This window comes from Geospiza fortis, unplaced genomic scaffold, assembly GCF_000277835.1.
Source record: "Geospiza fortis unplaced genomic scaffold, GeoFor_1.0 scaffold468, whole genome shotgun sequence".
In the NCBI taxonomy this organism is placed as follows: domain Eukaryota; kingdom Metazoa; phylum Chordata; class Aves; order Passeriformes; family Thraupidae; genus Geospiza; species Geospiza fortis.
The window spans coordinates 314,155-322,980 of record NW_005054502.1 but is presented as its reverse complement, the minus strand read 5'-3'; the positions used below and the strand labels follow the sequence as shown (position 1 = coordinate 322,980).

General features: G+C 41.5%; 1 protein-coding gene across 1 annotated transcript in view; it reads left to right on the top strand.

Moving 5' to 3' along the window:
- PTPRT (protein tyrosine phosphatase receptor type T) overlaps positions 1-8,826 on the top strand; it is a 345,910-nt gene that overhangs the window by 62,580 nt on the left and 274,504 nt on the right. The gene's annotated exons all lie outside the window — the stretch shown is intronic.

Sequence of the window (8,826 nt, the reverse complement as noted above, 5' to 3'; positions counted from 1 at the left end):
ATACAATATATATAATATATACAATAACACATGTATATAATTATATAATATAGCACAATAATATATATATATAAACTATATAATACAGCACAATATAATATCATATCATCTTTCATATCAGCCTTCTAAGAACATGGAGTCAGATTCTCAATTCCTCGTCCCTCTGGAGAACCCAGAAAATACCACAAGATAACTGTCTATAAAAACTGGCATTCTGTTGGACCTTCTTTTGTTTGTGTTAAAATCAGGAAAAAGGATGAAAGTGACGTGCGTTTAAATCAGTATTTGAATTTAAGCTTTGGAAACAGCCCTCTTTGGAAAGTTTTGTAGTAGAATATGGTGGCTATGGAGACTTTTACTGCAGTCAGCTGAAGAGTTTGGCTGTCAGTCAGCTTCACAAGCTACTTTCCTATCCAGTATTTTATCAGGCAGAAATAATCTTGTGGTGGAGCAGTGCATGTCAGCAGAGAATGTTAAGGGCTGCTGGCAGTAAATGCTGGGATTGATTCTGCTGACGCCCTGACATCCAGAGTAGAAGCATCAGTAGTTCTTGAAGGGTGTTTGGATTTTAGCCATGTTAATTACCATGATTCAAGAGCCTGACACATGCAGGGGGTGTCTTAATCTCACCTTCCTGAGGCACGTGGTGAAGTGCTATCCCCTATGCTGGGTTCTTGTTTATTTATTTTTTAAACCAACCTTGAGCTGCTCCACTGGAGTGCTCACTGACTCTTAGGCGGTGAGTTCAGAAAGTGGCTGAGTTGTTCCCGAGGTACTCTGTGTTTGGGGTGAGAGGAATTTGAAGTAAGGGTCTGCTCACAGGGTATAATTTACTAATCTGAATTGAGGGTATGAAAACAGAGGGCAGCCATAGAAACGAGATCAGGTTGTCCACTGTGCTGCTTTCTGCCAACTGATCTGTCCTTTGGTGATCAGATGCCTTTGTTATGCCTTGGATTGTTGTGTGGTGCAGATGTTTGGACCACACAGATCACGAGGAGAATGCTTGTGCTGGATGCAAGTGCTTTTCTTTCCCACCCAGTGAACTTGTATCATGTTCAAATCTGGAGGAATTATTCAAGATTAAAAGGGAATTGAGCTTCCAGGAGCGGCAAACCTAGGATTGCACCTCAGCTAAATAGAGGGAAGGCAGCCTTCCAGGGCAAGCAGCTATCAGAGCATTCCAGGCTCAGGTGCCTGGAATTCACAGAATTCACAGGATCACTGGGTTGGAAGAGACCTTCAAGATTATCGAGTCCAACCCAGCCCCAACTCCTCAACTAAACCCTGGCACCCAGTGCCACATCCAGGCTTTGTTAAACACACCCAGGGATGGGGACTCCACCACCTCCCTGGGCAGAACATTCCAGAACTTTATCACTCTTTCTGTGAAAAACTTTTTCCTAATATCCAACCTGTATTTCCCTTGGTGCAGCTTGAGAACTTCATGTTTGTTGTAGTGAGAAAAAAAAGAAGAATAAATTAAAACCATGAATGGCTGGATGTCCAGCAGGAAAGATGCTGATGGCTTCATTGCTGAGTTGCTCAGCAATGCACCCACCTGGAAGGAACTTTAACAGGATCAAATTGTTGTGGGAAAGTCTCATCCTGCTCCTCATCCCTGATTAGGAAGCAGGTGAGGTTAAGTGGCTCATTTGAGGTCAGTTTGGTGCCACCCTGTGACACACTGGGCTTCCAACCAGCCTGACTAATTTTAGTGTGAATAATAGCAAATTTGTAATGCATGTGCACAGGCGGAAATGAAAAGCAAATTGGAATTGTTTAATTCTGAAGAGATGATTATTGAATTGTAATAATGTACTTGAGCATACATACAATTAGCCTGTAATTGAGGTTTTGCTCAATTGATAGTCCTGCTCCTAAACCTGCTAAATCCAAGCTAAATCTCTGCTTCTCATGTGCTTTCTCTGGATCAGAGGAACATAAAACCACAGTGTTTCTTCAACAAAGATTAAGATTTAAAAGTGTGTCTATGTAATCTTTTTAATTGAAAGATGTGTTTGCTTCCCTGTGCATAAGAAGTTTTATTGGAGTATTTAGAACAGAAAGTACTTTACATTTCTCAATATTGAATGAAAAAGTTTGGTAGATCTCAAAAGAGAGGTTTTACATTGAAATGTGCAAACTCCTAAACCCCAAATTGGACAGTAAATACCTGTTTCAGCAAACGAAATGATCAATGAAATTAAACACACCACCTTGATTGTCTGTGGGCACCTTCACTAAGAGCAATGTATTATTGAAAAGAAATTACTGGCAATTTTATACAAAAGAATATAACAGTATTAGTTCCAAATTATTCCAGTATGTTTAGTGGCAGGAGATACATTTGTAATCCTGTGAAAATGCTGTTCTCTAGGCAGCTATTTGCTGTATGTGCTAATGCTTCTCTGTCTTCTGGCTTGAATAAATGACAATACATTTATTCTTCTCTTTGCACTCTCCAATCATAATAGGCAAGCCAGAAAAACCTATCATTTCCATCTGCCCCCCTTGCCATCCTTTGGTGCTCCAGTGGAAATAGCTCTTTTCTATTTCCTCTCTCTCACTGGTGCACATATAGTAATTTAATACAATTTTGTACAGGGCAGTTAAAAAAAAAAAGAACCCAGAGATTCTGTGTCTCACTACACTGCTCACACCTGAATGGAACATTTCCTGCCTGTAATTTTCTTTTAAGTAAAAGCTGCGCGGCAGTTCCTCGTATTCTGAGCAAAATGCGGGCCTTGCCTGTATAAAGATTGTTTAAAATACTGTGGAAATTGGGTAGAGTGTTATCATTTAAGGTCTGTATTAATGCTGGTGTCCTTCCAGGACACTTGTCACATTAGGTAAGGCTGTGGATAACATTTTGAACTCTGTGGGGGTGTATGGAGGACTATTTGCTGTTGGTTTTTTATTCCTTGATCCCTTTCAGGTACTCTGGATGCCCAAATTAATCACTCAATATATGATAGGAATCTGAGCAGAGCTGATAAAGAAGGAATATTACAGCATCTATATCCTATTTTTATGAGCCAGTTTTTCTGAGGTTTTCACTCTCCAGAAGCCTCTCAAAATTAGTTTCCTGCTACCTGTTGCTACCTTAACATCCTTTTAAGGCTCCTAGCATTTTTGTAGGGTCTGTTCTGCTGCTACAGGGGCAGGAGGAGCCTCTTGAGCCTCAGCCCAGCCTCTCCACAGACCTCCAAGGGGATGTCCTAGCTCACTTCAGTTTTGTCTTAGTGGATTTTCAAAGTGTTTGGTTGGGAAAATAACCTGTCTCTCACCTGGGAGACTTTCTGTCATCACTGTGGTATTTGGGACAGCTCACTTTTGCTTTTATCAGGCTTTTATCAGTCACAGGAGGAGCTGATGCCTTGAGTGACACCAGAGGGAGAGGTGGGCTCCTTGTCAGAGCTGTTTATCATTCTCTCTCTGGGTCTCTTCTGGCGTGATGCTCCTCATTGTAATTGCACCATCTGTTTATTAACTCACCAGGTACACACTGAAATCTGCTCCAGTGACTGAGTCCCTTCCTAAAAGCAGAAACCAGAATTTACAAAATAAAACTAACCCCAAACCACAAAACAAAGGAAAACAACATAGACAGAAGCACTTAACAATGAACTATATAAAAAAAACCCTGTCAAATTGTTGGAGTTGAGATACTCAGGTGTGAAAAACATGATAAATAATTACCTATTTAAATAAATCCATATATGGAAGCTTCTCTAGTATGAAATACACTTTGAAATTTTCAGATTTACAGTTCTAAGACAGACTCATCTAGGAAAAGCTCTACAGGTATTTTGCTGTCTCAGTATTTATTACTGGAGTTGATTCCAAAATAGTTTCAGTTAAATATTCAACAGTAGGAAGTCCTACAAGGAGAAAGAATTTTCTGGAACTTGAAAATCATAAGAAATTAAAACATCTTTGTTCTTCAGCTGAGGCTGATCCTGGGCTGGAGCTGATTCTACAAATGTCACATCAGGCTCTCCACTGATTTCCTTGCAAACACAAAGTTCAGTGTGGATATAGAAGTGTGTGATTTATATGTGTGTAACACACTCTGGAATGTGTTCCTGGGATGGAAAGAGAGTTCCATGTAATCATAGAGGAGACTGACTCCAAAGTTTTTCACTTCCTATAGAGCTGTTATGGAGAGAGATGTGATGAATATGAAAAAGAATCTTTAAATATTTTCTGGGGTTTTTTTGTTGTTGTTTTGGTTTGGTTTTTTGGTTGGTTGGTTTTTTTTTGTTTGTTTGGGTTTCTGGGGTTTGTTTTGTTGTTGTTGTTGTTTTTGGAGTTTTTATTTAATATTTTCATGCCTGACACACAGATAGTTCTGTACCCTGAGATATTCATGCCAAATGTGCCCATTAAAACAGACACAAAAAACATCCTTGCCATCATGGGGTGATTCTGGTGATGCTCAAGTCCCCATACTTCAACCAGGAGATGGGGTGTGGATATGAAAAGTAGGTTCTGTACTGCAACTGTCCTCTTTTGCCATCAGGGTGGCTGGAAGATCATGTCCCATGTCCTTTAGAACTCTTTGGGAGACAAGCTCAGCTGTGGCACATCTGGTTTAGATTTTACTGTTTAAAAAAGCATTTTTTTCCCATGTGCATTAATAAGCAGCTGGAAGGTGTAAAGATTCCTATCTGAATTTATCAGGCTCATCCAGATCACAGAAGTTTCTGGGCACCTTTGAATTCATCTGCCTGAGTTCTGCAGATTAATCAAGGCCCTCAAAGCTCTCAGCTTGTGAGCAGGAGTCAGTCCCTGGCTGGAGCTCCCAGCAGTGTCAGGACACTGATAATGAGGTTCCCTTGGGCTGCTGCTCTCTCTTTGCCTGCTTTCCTGCACTTTATACAAGAACAGTCAGTGTTCACAGTGCTGTGCTGTGAAAAGCTGAGTACAGATCTGCTAAAACACCTAATGCCTGTCCTAGGGTGACGTTATGATGCTTGTATCCCCCTCTGTGTGTTCTGTTCATGCTGGATATCATGTTCTGTGCCTTCAAGACTGGCTCTGAGGAGTGAAAGTTTTGTTTTGTTTTGTTATCAGCTGCTCCCCTACAGCTGGTGGGACACACAGACAGGGCAGTACATGGTGCTGCTTTTGCTTTTCGCTTGGCTTTTTGCTTTGCTCTTGCTTTTTGTTTCTGCTCATGAGTTAGTTTAGCTAAGCAGTCTGAATTTTCCCTGGACTGTTTTTCTTTCCCTTTCTTGGACCCCCTCGAGCCTGCTCTGGCCTGGGCCCCTTTGTGGCCTAGCGGGGCTTCCTCTGGGCAGCAGCCAGAGGGACTGAGAACAGAGCGACCACCCCCAGAGAGACTTTCTGAATTTGTCATCTTTTCCAGAGCGGTGACAGAGTGGTGTCACCCAGTATTGTTCATTCTGGGTGCTGGGGGTGCTGTGCCTGTTAAATAAACAGGTTCTTTCCACTTCTCTCCAAGGAATCCTTCCCGACCCGGTTGTGGGCAGGGGCTGTGTGGGTTTGCTTTCTGGAGGGGCCCCTTTGGGGGCTTTCTCCCAAATTTGCCCTAAACCAGGACATGATGCAGCTCTGAGCACTACACCCAGACTGGGAGATGCATCTAGGCTGTTTGTGAGGGTTGTGCTGCCTGTGAAATATCTGAATGAGGGACAGTGGCTCTGTCATTGATAGAATGTATGAAAAAGCCACTTCTTCCTTTATTTCTTTGCAGTCTTAGTGGTGTAGGGAATGTAACAATCCCTTTGTTGGTGTTGGCTGGTAATTACCTGAACTTGTCACTGCTCTGTTTAATTCAGTGCAGCTCAGTAGCTGTTGCTTTAACTCAGTTTTAATCATGGGATGGGTGTGTGCTAGGAAAGGAGGAGGCAAAGAGATTACAAGCACTCCAGTTTCTCTTCTTTCCATCCAACTTCGTATCTGTGAAGCCAATGAAGGAGATGGAAGACAAAGCTGTTGTATTGTAGATGTTCAGTAGTATGAAACATGAGTCCTCTCAAAAGGAAATATTTCCCTCTCCTTATGTTCAGCTTCCAAAACAGAGCTGGGAAATGAAGCCATTTCCTTGATGAGTGATAAATGTGCAATTTATAGAAAGGATCCAGTTGTCAGCAGTGCATCGAGTGCCACACAGACCTGCAGTAATGGTCCAGAATGTGTTTCCTGGTTTCTCTTGTTTATATTAATCAACAGGGTGTAAACAAACATATTCAGGAGGAATACAAAGCCACAAGGGGTACAAGACAAGTTCATAAACTAATAATGTATCCTCAATTCAATCCATATTTTCCCCACCTTTTTTAGTTCCTCTCTTCAGCAGCCTTTTTTTTTTTGTGTGTGTGTGTTCCTCTGTAAGATGAGCAGGGAGTACTCAGGGTTTCAACTCGACCTTGTTTCTAACAACCTGGGAAATGATAATACTTCTCCTACCACACCACTAAATACATTATATACATGCAAACCTTTTAGTTTCTAGTTAGAATTATTAAGGAGGTTTAAGGCAACTGCATAGAAATTAACTCAGGACTGTTGATGCTCGGAAAAGAACATAAAATACCAAGAACACAGCTGTGCCTTTGCTACCTGGAAGTGTCCTTGCAGTGAATGGCCACCAGATATGTCCATTATCAAACAAACCTGGTAGCTTTTCATTCTTTGTTCCTTTTTAAAGTACAGATTTTCATAAAAATTGATTGTTAATGATCCTCACGTGGCATTAAAATTCAAAATGACACTTTTTTTTTTTGCTTATGACTGAACTTAAAGACTTAGCAGGAGAGATGAGTCACATTCATTGTTAACTCTCTTCTGCTCATCCTTCCTCTGCCTGCTTAATTGTAGGGGAGTTATTAATGGGCTTCTCCTGAAAAATAGGATCTAAAGCTGTTCCTAATTTATCCACCCTGTGGTTACAATGCTGTTAACTGCTTCCCATTCAAGAAAACTCCCTTAAGTGTCATCTGTCACCATTCATGGATGTTGGTGAAGATTCTGGGATGGTTCAGGCAGATTTGGGCACTTCTGGGGTGTAACTGTTGAGCATGAGCTGTTATCTCAGCAGGGCAGGGATACCCCTTTTGCACCAAAATCCATTTCTTTTGCAGAAAAAAAAAACCAAACAAAAAAACCCCACTAAAAAAGTAATGTTTTACTTGATGTGAAATGCAAGCTATGATGCACCAGATTTCTTAGTAAGAACAGATGATTGTTAGTATGAGAATCTTTAACAATAAACCTGCAAAAAAAAGGTGTATTTGCAACACAGTGAGACCCGTAGACCCCCATGTGTGTGGGAGAAACCAATAATTTCCAAAGACAAGAGAAAACTGTTTCTGTAGATGCAAATACCTAAAGCCAATGTGGTTACTGGAACTTTTAAAAATTTTGTAGCACCAGATGCTGAAGAAGCTCAGGTATTGATGTCTTTCAGACATGCAGTAATTCCTGCAGCTAACAGGCTTTGTACAAAATCCTGCATTTGCTGGAGGACACAGAACTAAGGAGGAAGGGACAACTTCTGCCCTGAGCCAGGTGCTGATGAATTCCCAGCTGTCTTTGCTTTGATTTGAGCTTTCATTTTTTGCTGGCAGCATCCTGTGAGTCTGCACATTGCACGGTTGGGTTTCTTAGGATGTGTGAAACATGTGCCCAGAGTTTATTTTTATTGTTTTTAAACAAACTGCAAGGCAAGATATAAAACAGTTTAAATTATTTGTTGTTTCTTTACATTGCCCTGACTTCCTGAACTCAGATTTCTTTTGTTTTGTACATCTTGGAGCACTTTGAATTGTGGTGAGGTTTAACCCTTCCTTAATCTCTTCAGAGATTGCAGGTCTGGTGCCACACACACTCTTCTCCCTCCTTCCAACACACTACTACAGACTCTGCAAGGTTAAACTCCTCTGCTGGTTTAGAGGTTGGCATTTACAAGCTGAGCCTCTAATTCTGAAGTAAAAAAGGTTGAAAGTTCATGAGGAAACAAATGATGGAGCTCTGTAAACACTTGACTGATGATGGGGCTAAGGATAGAGCTCCAGAATCTTCTTAGCTTCCAGTCTGGGAGCTGACAGAAGGCTTTTGGAGTCTGTGAGTGGTGCTGAGACCATTGCAGGAGTTTGTGTCAGGAATTCAGGTGAATGGGATTTTTAATGTTTGCATAGCATTTAGCTCTGGATGCTGGAGCTGAGCTGGTTTGCTTTCTGAGCCAGTGTAAGTGAACTCCAGGGAGCAGCTGATGGTGATGTTTGCATTTGTCCTGTCTGAATGAAGAGACTGAAGAGCCTGTTGCAGTGTTAAGGAAAGAATGGTCACTAGGAAGTTCACTGAGACTGTGAGACAGGAAACAGCCAGAACTGCAGTTTGGAGTGGAGATGTTGCAGCCCTCCTTTTCTATCTCTACCCAACTGAAGAATGCTTCATTTTTCAAAGCAAATAATTTCCTAGCATCCATTCTAGCTGCAAGCTGATGAAATACTCCTCTCATAGAACCATCCCCCCAAACCTGTTGCACTGCTTTCCAGCTTTGCTCTGATGTGCTGATTTTCTGCCATGGTAAATTCTTCCTCTGGTACTGGGAGGCTGCTACAGGTCACACCCTCCCCATCACCCCTGTCCAGCTTTTTTTGTGACTTTTAAAGGTGCTTTAGATCTAAGACCAGAAACCTGCTGAGCAACAGGGTGATGGTTACAGCAAGGCCTGCAACTATTTTATTAATTGGCCTAGGAATTTGAGAAGAAAAACCCATAATATGGTGTCTCCTAGCTCCCAAAATCTACACTGCCTGTTGAACAGCTGCACTATTACACCTTCAAGGGGAG